The following is a 14,282-nucleotide window of genomic DNA, read 5'->3' as shown; positions in this document are numbered from 1 at the left end:
GAAGTGGATGAGCTCGAAGACATTATTCTTGAGGATGGCAAGAGTTGGTGGAAAGGATTTGACTTTTCAAAAAAGGGTAAGAAACATTTGAATAATGGTCCGATTCAGGGTTTCAATTAATAAGGGTTGTTGGACGAGTCAGCTTCTTCGACACATCAGTATCCCACGTAAGCTTATTGCACAAATCACCCTGCCACGTAAGCATTGGAACCAGTAAACTGACTTATTTTTTGGATAATGGTGTAATTAAAAAGGTAAAAGTTGAGTTTAGTGGTCTAATGTACCAAAAAAACTTTAGTGACCAAATTAGCCAAATGTCAAAACTTTCATGTGCTACAGTGTCATTTTCCCTTCTTATTCTTCATCTTGTTTCTAATCGTTTTTCTGGGTTCGATTTACTTTGGGATTTTGTTACAAAGAACGATTTAGATGTTGACAGAATGAAAAGATGGTATTTGAGACCTAATGATTTAGAGATCATTTTCGACCCAAAACACGCTCCAGCTGCAATAATGTATCATTTTCTCACAACTTTATTGTTATACACGTACCTAATCACACTTTGAATTTGATGAATTTTGCTAGTTTATGTTTGCAAACCCACATCGCCATTCTCCTTTCTCTTGCACATATCATCATATGAGGAAATCAGTTGGATGACAACCTCTTTGGCCTCTAAAATTGTTACAGAAGAGACAAATGATGATTTTGTTACAAAATTTGCATCTGTACCCATTTTGTTCTTCATGCATTCTTGCTTCAAATGAGCTTTTGATGATGAATACGATGAAAGCTTTTCCTTTTTTACGTATTAAGTCTTTAGGAGTTCTGGTATGTACTTCAGTGCACGTTATATTGTCCGAGGGTACTTACGTTTTTCTGTGTCAAAAGAGAATTTTGCTGGTTACGATAGAGCTCGCTCAAATCAGGGGAATAGGAGGTGTAAATTGTGGCAAAAAGCAGAGAGTAATAATGGTGAGGTGGAAATCGATAAGAAGAGGAAGAGGAAATGTAATCTTTAATTTTCTAGCACACCAGCATTTTAGATCTAGATTTTTCTCCAAAAACCATTGTTGTGGGTTCTGGGTTTTCACCACAAACCTTCAATTTCCTGTAAATAAGGATCAAATAGCCTTAGGCGATTTTTAAGTTTCAAACATTTGATTTTTGCTATGACTTTTGGGTTTCAAACAGCCTTAGGTGATTGTTGAGTTTCAAACATTTGATTTCTGGATATGATGATAATTAATTTAATATAAAAAAATATTTCTGGGTTTTACTCGTTTGTTCCTATTCATCATCGTCTATGCTTTCATCTTTACCCCTACTCATTGTCATCGTGGGCTTTGGGACATCAGTAATTTGGTTGAAGCTTCAAATATATGGAATCTAATATATAATGGATGAAGGTTTTGATGTAGAAATGTATGGTGTCGAGAAGATGATGGAAATGCTTGATCAACATTTTGGTGTTAATTTTGACTTGTATGTAAAGAAAGTTAGTGGATTGACTTTTTTGGGAAATCTCATCTTGACTAGTTACTTGTAGGATCCAAGTGTATTAAATATGTCTTTAGATGACATTACAACCTCCTATAATGAGTTAAGGGTTCAAAACAAAGTTCATGGTCCTAAAAAGCAAAACAATAAAAATATGAATGACCTTTTAAAACAACCATAACAAATTTATCGGGTTAATATGATATTTTACATAGTTTAGTGAGTCTGCACCCCTAAAGTTTAATGTGTCAATATGTAACATTAAGGGTGTGTTTGGGTTAACTTTTTTTATCATATAAGTGATTTTTAAGCTTATTAGCTTATGATTTTTAGAAAAAAATGTTTTTAAAAAATGTTTGGATAAGAAAAACTGTTTTTTAGGAATAAAATGGTTAAAAAAAAATAAAAATATAGGATTTTTCAACTTTTTAAAAGATTATTTTGTCCTATAATTTTTTTTAACTGTTTTAAAAAGTATTTTTAAATATACAAATATTTTTTTAATTTATTAGGTTTTTAAAAAGCTAATAAGGTTCTTTCGAATCCCAAACACACTAAGTGTGACATCTATATTTCCTTATTGACCCATGAATAGTACTCTTCGGTTTGAACTTTGAAGTTCTGGTGGTATATTATTTATTTACAAACTCAACTACTCCACCAACCTTCCCTCCTCCAAAACCACGACATAAAAATAAGAGTAAACAAGAAGAAACAAACTTCAATCTTATTTTTTTTCTCCTTCATTGAACATGGTAAGCTTAATATAATTTGCAATTTTGTTTGCCAATTAAATCATATAATGGTTCTGATTCTTGAATAATTTGTTAGATATCTTGTGGTGGCCAGTCGATAACTGGTTTGGTGGTGCAACCGCTAGTGAGGCTGGTGGTGATGATGGTGGAAGAACCGGCGGCATCAGTCACAACCATCCTTTACCGCAGCGGTATTCTTCCTCAAAACACCATTCTTGGGCGGTTTGTTCATCATGGTCGATTCCTTGATGACAACAATATCTTCTTTAATTTTATTATTAATTTCTTGAGTTGTTTATTGTAGAGAATACACTTAGGTTTGTAGATTTGTCATGCTATTTACACACGCTTTTTAGAACTGAGTTATCGAACTCCTGGTGCTTATTTTGCACATCAACTGCTAAGGTTGAAAACAAAGTGTTTTGTTTTTTATAACACTTGATTATTCGTATGGTTGAACTAAAATATTGAACACCGGAGCATTTGAAAACTGTGGATTACTTTTTATTAATTTCGCACATCAAATGCTAAGCTATTGTTGTAGGGAAATAATGAACACTAGTTATTCACACACTGAAATAGCAACTTATTTAGGAAGTGTTATAGCGACGTGTACTTTGATTTTTAATTCATCCTACTCTCATTTCACTACACTTGCAGCTATGAGTGACGTGGCATACAGGTAGCCAGTTAGCATTTGTTGACATGTCAACATTTTGATTGGGTGTTATTATTTTTTACAAATTAATGCCTGCATATCTAACACATGACATTTGGACGTGATTCTTACTATATTTTCTGTTGGTTGATTTTTACTTTTAGATTTTTAGTTGGTTTTTCTATAATGTCCAGGTCATTATTGTTAAAAGTTGTACAAAAATAATAATAATAAAAAAAAAACTTAGAAAACCCATTATATTATCCTCAAAATCTCCAATGCTTAAAAAAATAGGTTTTATATTATTTTTATGTTCGTTAAAACCATTATATTTTCCTATTTTAAATAGTTTAATGATTCACAGTTGTATAATGCAAGAAAAACCAGTTGTGTAGCCTATGTGGAACTAAGGTTGTTAATTAGGTCAACCTGATCGGGTTTTGGGTTATATGAGTCGGTTAATCAGGTTAGTCGGGTTGAGGTTGAAATGTTAGTCGGGTTGAAGTTGAAATGTAAGATGAATTTATGTTGTGTCATCTTAATACATAATCCACATGTATAAGGACTTAATTAAAATATAAATTTGGTATAATATAAGAATTTTTTGAGTTTCTTTTACTACATTAGTAATATAACCGGTGGATAAAATTGGTAAAACTGTTACAACACAACCGTACTGTATAAAGAGGAATAGAAGTTATATATACATATATACACAATAATTTTACTATCTGGTTTTTCTAAATTAGAAATATGTATGTGTCATAAAATCTCATGGAATCTTGAACTCATGTGATTCAATGCAATAAAAAAAGTTTTGGTAATTAATTTTTAATCGGATTATTCGGGTTGACCCGAAACCCAAATTGTTTTGGAAAAAATAACCCTAAAACTGACCCTAATAACAATTCGGGTTAGTCAGGTCTACCCGAATAACCCGATTAAGAGTGCTAACCATATTAAACCCTATCCTAATTATCTTAATTGGGTTTGGATCGGATCAAATAAATTAGGTTCGGGTTTTCTTGACACCCTAGTGGAACCAAAATGATTAAATGACATTGGCTATTTACAAAAAAATGTATCTGCTGAATACCATGAATATCCAGAAAGGGTAACTATTGTTCCATATAATAAGCTCTATAATTTAAATATAAATGTTTACATGTACTTATTTTAGTACCACGTAAGCTATGCAACGGTTTTGTTTTTTATTATTTGTTTTTCTTTTGCCTTATCAGGCGAAACATTAAGTTAATAAAAATCGGAAAACATAATAAATTTTGTGGACACAAATAACATAATATTTTTGATCTTATCCCAAAAGTAAAATACTATTATTGATTTAAATAAAACGGTCGATTTATAAAAAAAATTTCGTTTGACAGTACAATATTTTAGCTTTTAGTTTAAACAAATCTATTTCATGTAACGTTTAAAAAATAATTATTGAGTTTTTAAAATCAAGTTTCATAATTTTCTTAAAAATATATATTTATATATTTATCTTGTAATATAATTATCATTTTATATAATTTTATACATTTCAAAAACTCTAACTATTTTTTTGAAACACTAATATAACAAACAAAAACTATAATTTTCAGCGTTTAACTAGTTTTGCCAAACAACCTATACTCTTGTCGTTTTATAGAATAAAAGAGTTAATTTTACAAAGAAAGTATCTTATAGGTAATTCTCTCATGTTTAAATAGGTAAATGATAAAAGTTTCCAATAATAGCATCCACAATTCATTGAACTTTATAAATGTTAATAGTTTGTCACATCATCCATTAAACATTTATATAATACCACCCACAACCCATTAAAAACATTCAATTATAATAATCATTTTATTCTTTCTGTTGAACTATTCAATGATCAAATGATCATTAATTCCTCCATTCAACTCTACTCCATGTTATCATCCACACTCCATTCAATTCTTATTCAATCCTATTCATCATCATATTCAACTCTTATACTACTTTCAATGTAAATTCTTTAAATTCATTTACACAACATCTTTTAATCTAGTTAAAATCCACAAGTCCATATAAATGCCGTCAAATAATTTGGTTATCCATTAAACACCAAAATATCTTATCGCTTAGGCTGGACGAAATCATTGCAGGAAGAGGGAGCGAGAGCCTTCCCGCACGATGGAACACCAGACCGTCGGTGTGAGAGACGGTGATGCGGGAACCAGAGAGGGGAAGATATCACGCGTTCTCTCTCCGTCGATCATGGGCCGGAGCATTTTTTTTTTTTGAAATAGCCGTTGATTAACGGTAAAAAAAATTCTTTTTTTTTACTAACGGATATATGCATTTAAACTTTTTTTTTTTTTTTTTTTTTTTTTTTTTTTACATTTTTAAACACCTATAAATACCCAACTATTACCTTCAATCAACATTCAAACAAATCCTATATTCTCTCTATTTTCTTCTAAAAAAAGGATACTGACAATCAAACCCTAATTTCCGATCGAAGAAAAAAAATCATGGTTCGAATTTAAACATCCCTACTTTAAACATTTTGCTATAGATTCATCACCACAAGGAGTTTATCGCCCCAACTCGATACTCCTATTCAATCCTCACTATAATTTCAATACCAAAATGTTGGATAATATTACCCGATCCAAGTTCCAAATGTTACGCCACAAATATTTTCAAACATTGTTGTTTTTTCAGATCAACAATCGCCAAATCAACCTCAACCCACCCAACCCCAAACTCAAACCCAAACCCAACAACAACGCCAACTTGTCGATGAGTTGGATAACTCGGAAGAAGAAGAGATGGTTCCCGATACTTAACCCACACCACCCCCACAAAGACGTAAAGGGAAAAAACAAGCCTGCGAGGGTGTCGCATAACCGGGAGGACAAAAGTGGACATCATGGCTTCCACAAGAAGAACTAGTTTTGGTCAAAACTTGGGTTGACATTTTTAAGGATTCGATTCAAGGAAACGCACAACCAGGAGACCATTTTTTGTTTTGCATTTTAGAACGGTTTCGAGAGGAGCTAGAAAAAGGTGACGACTACCGTAAGAAACATTAACTAAATTCGAGGTTTCGAGAAATAACAAATGGGCTTTCAAAAATAAGCGGGTTGTACAACAACCTAAAAACCCAATGAAAAAACGGCGAATGAGACGAAGAAAGACTTCAAGAAGCTTTGGAATTTTACTTGAGGAAATCAGAAAACCATTCAAGTGGCACAATTGTTGGAAATTATTGGTCCGATGTCCTAAGTGGATAAAATACGAGCAAGATTTTATTTTTGGAGTCCAACAATCAAAGCGAACGAAAACGGACTCTAGTGGTTACACAACTTCATTTGATGCTCAGGTTGGTCTAGATTTAAATTAGGAAGACGAACTCGAGCTAGAAGAAATTGTCCGCCCGATGGGTAGTGTAGCACTTGGTTTCCAGTATGTGAATTTTATTTGAGTATTTCCCTATTTTAGCCTTGGACTCGGCGAGGCATAGGTCCGACTCGCCGAGTAGGGACGAGACTCAGGACATGTTTAAGTTGGCGACTCGGCGAGTCCATATCCCGGACTCGGCGAGTCACCGCTGCTGGATGAAACCCTAAATTTCAAGGGTTTGCACCCTATTTAAACCCTCATTCCGCCCCAAACTCGCCCCCATTCACCCCCAGAACTCCCAACATCGTTTATACCCTTATTTCCTTGAGAGATTGAAGTGTTTTGGTGTGTTCTTGAAGATTTTGAGGAGAAAGAAGAGTAGATCAAGAAGAGGAGAAGGAGGCCAGGCATCTTTGTGTCATCTCAACGTTTTCCTTGAGGTATAGCTCGTTTCCCCTCTGTTTTCAAGCTTGTAATCTCTTTTAGCTTCATAGAAGTCCTCCTTGAGCTTTTCCACAAGCTTGTTTGTGCTTTGTGGGTTGTAATAAGTTGTTAGCCTTTAGATCTAGGCATGATTTAGTCCTTGGAGCTTGGATCTAATGCCTTTATGGGGTCATATTGCATGAAAGCCCTAGATCTACCTCTTTTGGTGCACTTTGAGCCCTAAAATTCATATTGGTGAATATCTACACGTAAAGTTAGAAACTTTATGTGCGATTTGTGTCCTAGAAGCCCAGATCTGTGATTGATATGGACTGGAATCGAGCAAATCGGTGTATTTGATGGATGCATGGATGCGACTCAGCGAGTCGTATATGTGACTCGACGAGTCTGGTCGCGAGTCACTGAATTGGTCCCTTTATGATGTATCGAGTTGAGCCGTGAGTCACAGGGGGTGACTCGGTGAGTTAGAAGCTGAACTCACCCATGATAGGACTCGGCGAGTCAATGCCCTGACTCGGTGAGTCCAAGGCAATCTTTATAGACCAAGAACAGACTCGGCGAGTTGTTCATACAACTCGGCGAGTCTTAGCATAAGTGTTCTTCGGATGAAGATGAACTCGACGAGTTGTTCATACAACTCGGCGAGTAGGATGAAGAGGTTGAACGTCAGTTTAGAAGATGAACTCGTCGAGTCATAGCCTAACTCGACGAGTAGAAACAGGGACTCAGGACAATCGTCTGATAGTGACTCGACGAGTTGGAGAGCCAACTCGGCGAGTCGGGTCAACTGAAAGTTGACTCTGACTTTGACTCAGAGCTAGACCAGAGGTAAAATGGTCATTTTACCTAAAGGACAGTTAGCAGTGTTTGATTGAGTATGTTGTGGGAATTGCAGCCGGAGGATTTCCGGAGCAGCAGCAGTCAGTTAGTTCCCGATCAGTTCAACAGTTACTTTGAGGTGAGTTACCTTCCAGTAGTGGTGGGTCTAAGGCCACAATGCCGGCCCACCAGTAGGAGACGTATGATAGATGATTGTCTTTGTGATATCATCTAGGTTTGCTACTACCTGATATGTTATATGCTATCATGGTACATTATATGCGACAGTAATAGAGTTCGGTTGTTAGGACCGCAGGGTAGTCAGACACCCCAGAAACGTCTGATAGTATGTGATGATATGTTTGTGTGTTGGCCTGTTATGTTATGCGATAGAGGTAGCAGGAGGGGACCAGTCCCCGAGGATCGGTTGTTAGGACCGATGGGTAGTCAGCACCCCAGAATGGCTTGACACGGGTAGGACGGCACCCCAGAATGGCCGTATGGGTAGGTCGGCACCCCAGAATGGCCGTACCGGGTAGTCAGGCACCCCAGAATAGCCTGGCAGTACGTATGTTATGTGTTTGTATGGTATGTGGTACGTTGGGGGAACTCACTAAGCTTTGTGCTTACATTTACAGTTTTGTTTTCAGGTACCTCTTCACCGAAGGGGAAGGAGCCGGCGCGGTAACGGCACATCATGCACACACTCTGGTTTCCGCATTTACGAGATTCACTGGGATTGTACTCTGATATTTTGATGGGATGTATGGTTTGACTTTTAAAAACATGGTTTACGATGTGTTATGGTGTGATCAAACAATGTTTTTATTTATTAATGTTTTCTAAAGTAATATTTTAAAACGAAATTTTCGGACGTGAAAATTGGGTCGTTACAGGTAGAGACAAAGCAAAGAGGAAGGGAAAATAGACCTCTTCGGGTGCATCGGATTTCATGTTGGACCTCGACGAAATGCGAAAAATAACAATATCGTTTGATCGATATAATCTTAATTTCTCCGAACGTTTGGCGTTCGATAAAGAAAAAGAAGAAGCAAGGAAGAAGGAGCGGGCGGAGAGACAAGAAATGAAGGATATGAAGTTTCTGATGGAAAACATTGATCATCTCTCGGGACCGATTCTCGAGCTCGTGATGAAGAAGAGGAAAAAAAATTCTGAAAAAATATTTCCCGTACGTCGTTGGTTTGTTTGATTTTTTGTTTGTGTTTTTTTTAGTTTTCTAGTTTTTTAAAATTTTAGGTTTATTGTAATTTTTATTTTAATTAATGAAATGCATTTTCTTTTTAATTAAATATTTTGGTTATTTTTATTTTGAAAATTATAAATCATAAAAATCAATTGATTTTATTTAAAAAAAAATATTGAGGGAAGCCCTTTCCAACCATTAATTAGGTTTTAGGTGAGGAAAAAGACAATATGACCCACAAAAAGTGAGGGAAGCTTCCCTCGCACTCCCTCAAATCTTAAAAATATTTTCTTTTAGGAAGTGATCCGTACACAATATTTTTTTTATCATACACAACACTTTATGCATTATTAAGTTGTACAGTACAACATTGTAAAACACAATTATTATGTATTTGAAAAAAATTATTGTGAAGACAAACCTCAATAAATTAATACCCGGTTTAAAAAAATGTTGACAACTCTTTGGAAAGCCTCCCACCCACTGTTTAGCCAGTCAAAATGGCCCCCTTTTTCCCGCCAAAAGAATTGGCCTGAAGTGATCTGCCATTTATTTGTATAATTGCAGAAGGTATCACACTCTTCATTTCTTTCACTTCAAACTTCAAATCACACAGTCACACAGTAAGAGAGAGAGATGAAGGGTACTTCAAATCTCATAATCTTGTTAACTTTGGTTCTGGTGGTCAGTCTGGCGATGGTTTTGGGCTTGATTTTGCTTCTCTTAGCTGAGCTCTATTGTTCGCCTTTCCTCCAACTCCACCGCAACCGCCGCCGTCAATTTACAACTCCCAATGCCACCACCACCGTCGACAACCCATCTATACATTCTCATGCTCATTCTCATTCTCATTCAACCCTTGATAGCTTCCTTTACCCTGCAGATGCTAGCTACGACATAGAAACGCAACCCACTCAGACCCACTCACCAGAAAATCAAGATTCCGGCGGAGCCCAACGCCAAGATAAGATGGAAATCCGAAATGGGTCTCCATTGGTTTACATTTCTAATCCGGTTTTTGATGGTGAAAGGAGAAGGGGGAAAACGATGGAAGATGATGATACTCCCTTTGAGACGCCGGACTCGTCGCCTTCTCGGTTGGGAACGGAAGAGTCCTCCGGCGATGACGAGAGAGAGGAAATATCTTCGAAGGTGGTGGTTACACCGCCGTTAACGCCTATGAAGAAGCTGCCGGCGGAGGCTGTTTCTGTGTGTCTGAAAGATGTTCGGTCGCTGGGGACTTCTGGTAGTGATACGAACAGTAACAATGGAGCTTCTTCTTCTCCGTTAACGCCTTGTACTTCTCCTTCGTTATGAATGAAATTCGAGTGCCAAATAGAATTCTAATTTTAATGAAAACATATATTTTTGGGATATATACAGTAAAATCCCAATATCCCAATATTTTCATCGATTTGATAAGAAAGTTCTAAACTTTATTTTTTTTACAGTAAATCCAAATTATCAGCACTTTTTGACACTTTTACCATTTTTTCCCGGTTAGCCGGTAATTAGGATTTTTTTGTCAACAAAATAAAGTTTATGATTTTCTTATCAAATCGCCAACTAGGATTTTACTGTCAAAAAAATAAAGTTTATGACTTTTTTGTTAAATCGTTGAAAATATTAGGACTTTAGTGTATATATACTTTTTTTGGTTAGAAATTTAATGGTATGATACTCTTTAAGCATAAGAGTTATTGAAACATTCTCTAATCAGTTAGATCCTATTGAAATCTTTTACGTTTGCTTCTTATTAAATCGTTTTTTTAATCTCAACAAACCGATATTGAAAAAAATTGAGATAATCAAGAAAGAAAGAAATAACCAGGGTTGTGTTGGCTTTTTGCAGCCCCAAAAATGGAGAAATTAGAAACCGAAAAAAATGAAATTGCCTTTCTTTCCAATCTCCGCATTCACACCCTTTTGACTAGACATGTGTTGTTTGTGTTTGTATAAGGCCAGGACACTTTCGTCTTTTTAGGTTTCTAATTTCTTCATTTTTGAGACTGGAAAAAAGCCAACACAACCCTGGTTATTTCTTTTTTTCTTGATTATCTCAATTTTTTTCAATGTCGGTTTGTTGAGATTAAAAAAACGATTTAACAAGAAGCAAACGTAAAAGATTTCAATAGGATCTAACTGATTAGAGAATGTTTTAATAACTCTTATGCTTAAAGAGTATCATACCTTTAAATTTCTAACCAAAAAAAGTATATATACACTAAAGTCCTAATATTTTCAACGATTTGATAAAAAAGTCCTAAACTTTATTTTTTTGACAGTAAAGTCTTAATTGACGATTTGACAAGAAAGTCCTAAACTTTATTTTGTTGACAAAAAAGTCCTAATTACCGGCTAACCGGGAAAAAAGGGTAAAAGTGTTAAAAAGTGCCGGTAATTTGGAATTTACTGTCAAAAAAATAAAGTTTAGAACTTTCTTGTCAAATCGATGAAAATATTGGGACTTTACTGTATATATCCCTATATTTTTTGTGGTTACTGTATGTAATATCGAGTCAAAATTTTGTTGCTATTTAGAAATGGTTGGGTAGGTTTGATTGCAAATATTTGTTTCCTTTAAGTTCCAATTTTATTTATAAAATATTTTATTTTTATAACTTTATATATATATATATATATATATATATATATATATATATATATATATATATATATATATATACTAATTAGTTTTTAACAAATATATATTATATTTTTTAAATACAATAATATTAGAATATATATTATCATAAATAAAATATGTATATATAATAATTTTAAACTAGTTATTAATTTATCATAAATAATTATTAAATAAATAAGATTATATTATATTTATAATAAATATATCAAGATCACGATTATATTCGATTACTACATTTTATAAATTATGTTATCGCGTTCAAATCTTTAGTGTATATATATATATATATATATATATATATATATATATATATATATATATATATATATATATATATATATATATATATATATTTAATTTTTATAAGAGTTTGATAAATAAATATTAAAATCTATATTTATGATTAATTAATATAAATTAATATATAACATAATATTACAAATATTAAATATTTCATTTAAATTATAATTAGTAGATAAAAATAAACTAAAAATGTATAAAATAAAAAAAGAAGGACTAAAATAGGCAACTAAAACTTCAACTTTATTTTTTGAAATATATATATATATATATATATATATATATATATATATATATATATATATATATATATATATATATATATATATATATATATATATAATATTCCCCTAAATATAAGGAATATTATTCATATCTCTAAAAATGAAAATGAAAATAAGAAAGGATTGAAAAAGAATAGAGGAAAAAAAAGTGGAGTTTGGGGGTGGGTTGCCAAACTCTATTTTTTCACCATTTCTTTTCTTATTCTTTTTAAAACCTATCCTATTTCCATCTCCATTTTTGGTGAGATATGAATAATACTTCCCTGTATTTGAAGGAATATTATTCATATCTCTAAAAATAGAATTAAAGTTTCGATTGCCAATTTTAGTCCTTCTTATTTTTATTTTATATATTTTCAGTTTATTTTATCTACTAATTATAATTTAAATATAATATTTAATATTTATAATATCATGTTATATACTAATTTATATTAAATAATCATAAATATAGAGTTTAATATTTATTTATCGAATTCATATAAAAAATTAAATGTATACTAAAGGCTTAAAACATGGTAATATAATTTATAAAATAAAGTAATCAAATATGACCGTGGTCTTAATATATTTATTCTAAATATAATCTTATTTTTTTAATAATTATTTATAAAAACGTAATAATTAATTTTAAATTTATTATATATAAACATTTTATTTATGATAATAAAATTTGTAATACTTTTGTAATGAAAAAATATAATATATATTTGTTAAAATCTAATTAGTAGAGGGGTGTATTTGATAATATATATAAATTATAAAAATGGAATATTTCTATAAATATATTTTTTGAGGTAAAAAATGGGGTAGAAAATAAAGTACGGTTGGAGATGGTCCAAGGGTGTAATGCCCGTGTTTTGGGGCTAAGCATTTGTAGATGATGTAATAATGTAGGTCAGCTGTTGTAACTCTTTATGTGCTTTACACTTAATTATAAATGTATAATAAATAAAGAATAAAAATAAGCGTCAAAATTAAAGTATGAGATAAACCCAATATCTTTACATAAAATTCTAATGGTTGAAACAAGGATTCCGAATATATAAGGAACTCCGAAATACGAGTTATAACGAAAAAGTTATGGATTATCGAACTTTCACGACAAAACCGGCACAGCACCGGGAAACGTAAAAAATGAATTTACGATAGAGGAATTTTTGGCCTTAGTAATCTAAACGAAAGTCATAAAATATGTTAAACCGAGAGCGTCCATAAAAAGAACACCCAAATCTGACTTCGTATGAGGAAGTTATGATTTTTCTAAGATTTAGCATAATAGTGCACAACCTGAAAATTCGAATTTTAGATCGGTCGATTTTCAGCCAAAATATTCTAAACAAGAAATGAAAATATCGTTAATAGGAGTTCAACGATAAAAAGTCAGTCGAAAACGGAGCTCGTATGCGAAAGATATGGACGAAACTTAGTCTCTACTCTTCGAGTGCGACGAATTCGATACAGTTTTGTAAATCCGAGATAGAATGAAAATTAGCCAACAGTGTCTAAATGAAAGTTTTAGTACTCATAAATACCAACACATGGATATAAATAACGTCAAAAACGGAGCTCGTATCAGAAAGATATGCACGAAGGTTAGTCTATACTCTCCAAGCACGATAAATACGATATAGTTTTTGTAAATCTGGGATAGAATGAGAATTAGTCGATAGGGTCTAAATGAAAGTTGTAGTACTCGTAAATACCAACGTGTGGATATAAATAATGTAGCTAACGGAGCTCGTACGCGGAAGATACAGACGAAACTTAGGGACTACTCTATGATAAAACTCCTATAAATAAGAGATGAACTCTTTATAATTTCTTCACACCATAATCTTTCTTTCTCTCTCAACTTCTCTCTAGCTTCCTTAAACCCCTCCTAAGTCTAGGGAACCTCCCTAGCACGAGAAGGAAGTCATGGAGCGCCCGACGGCTCTGAGAAGGGAAACTTAAGGAACCTCCCTAGCACGAAACTTCGGCTTGGAAACGCTGCTCCAGCGAAGCCCGATTTTGAGAAAAACCCGCTGTAAGTGAGCTACACCTAACCTACCTTTAGTATAACTTATGTTTTAATATAGTAATCTTATTAGGACCTTATAATTATTATTTAGGCTATTATTATGAGTTATATAAGTGTCCTTATAACATCTTTTTAACCACTCGCGGTAAGGGGAATCTGGTTTAAGGGGCTGCATAGGGTTGTTGGATTTCAGAAGTGCTATATGCCAAAATGGTCATGCCCTACAGTGTTTGACGTCTGGCCCCTGTCTATACATAGTGGGTGAAGAGT

At 33.2% G+C, this 14,282-nt stretch overlaps 1 long non-coding RNA gene across 1 annotated transcript; it reads left to right on the top strand.

Annotated features, from left to right (window-relative positions):
* The first annotated feature begins 2,164 nt into the window (after positions 1 to 2,164).
* LOC144997975 (uncharacterized) lies at positions 2,165 to 2,727 on the top strand. Its single transcript, XR_013660041.1, has 2 exons — positions 2,165 to 2,255; positions 2,332 to 2,727. It is a non-coding gene; the product is annotated as an uncharacterized LOC144997975 (long non-coding RNA).
* Positions 2,728 to 14,282: the final 11,555 nt, after the last annotated feature.

The sequence above is a fragment of the Lactuca saligna genome, chromosome 5 (genome assembly GCF_052625555.1).
Source record: "Lactuca saligna cultivar CGN05327 chromosome 5, ASM5262555v1, whole genome shotgun sequence".
Lineage (NCBI taxonomy): Eukaryota > Viridiplantae > Streptophyta > Magnoliopsida > Asterales > Asteraceae > Lactuca > Lactuca saligna.
The sequence above is the reverse complement of the archived record's forward strand: the minus strand, read 5'-3'. Positions and strand labels throughout refer to the sequence as shown.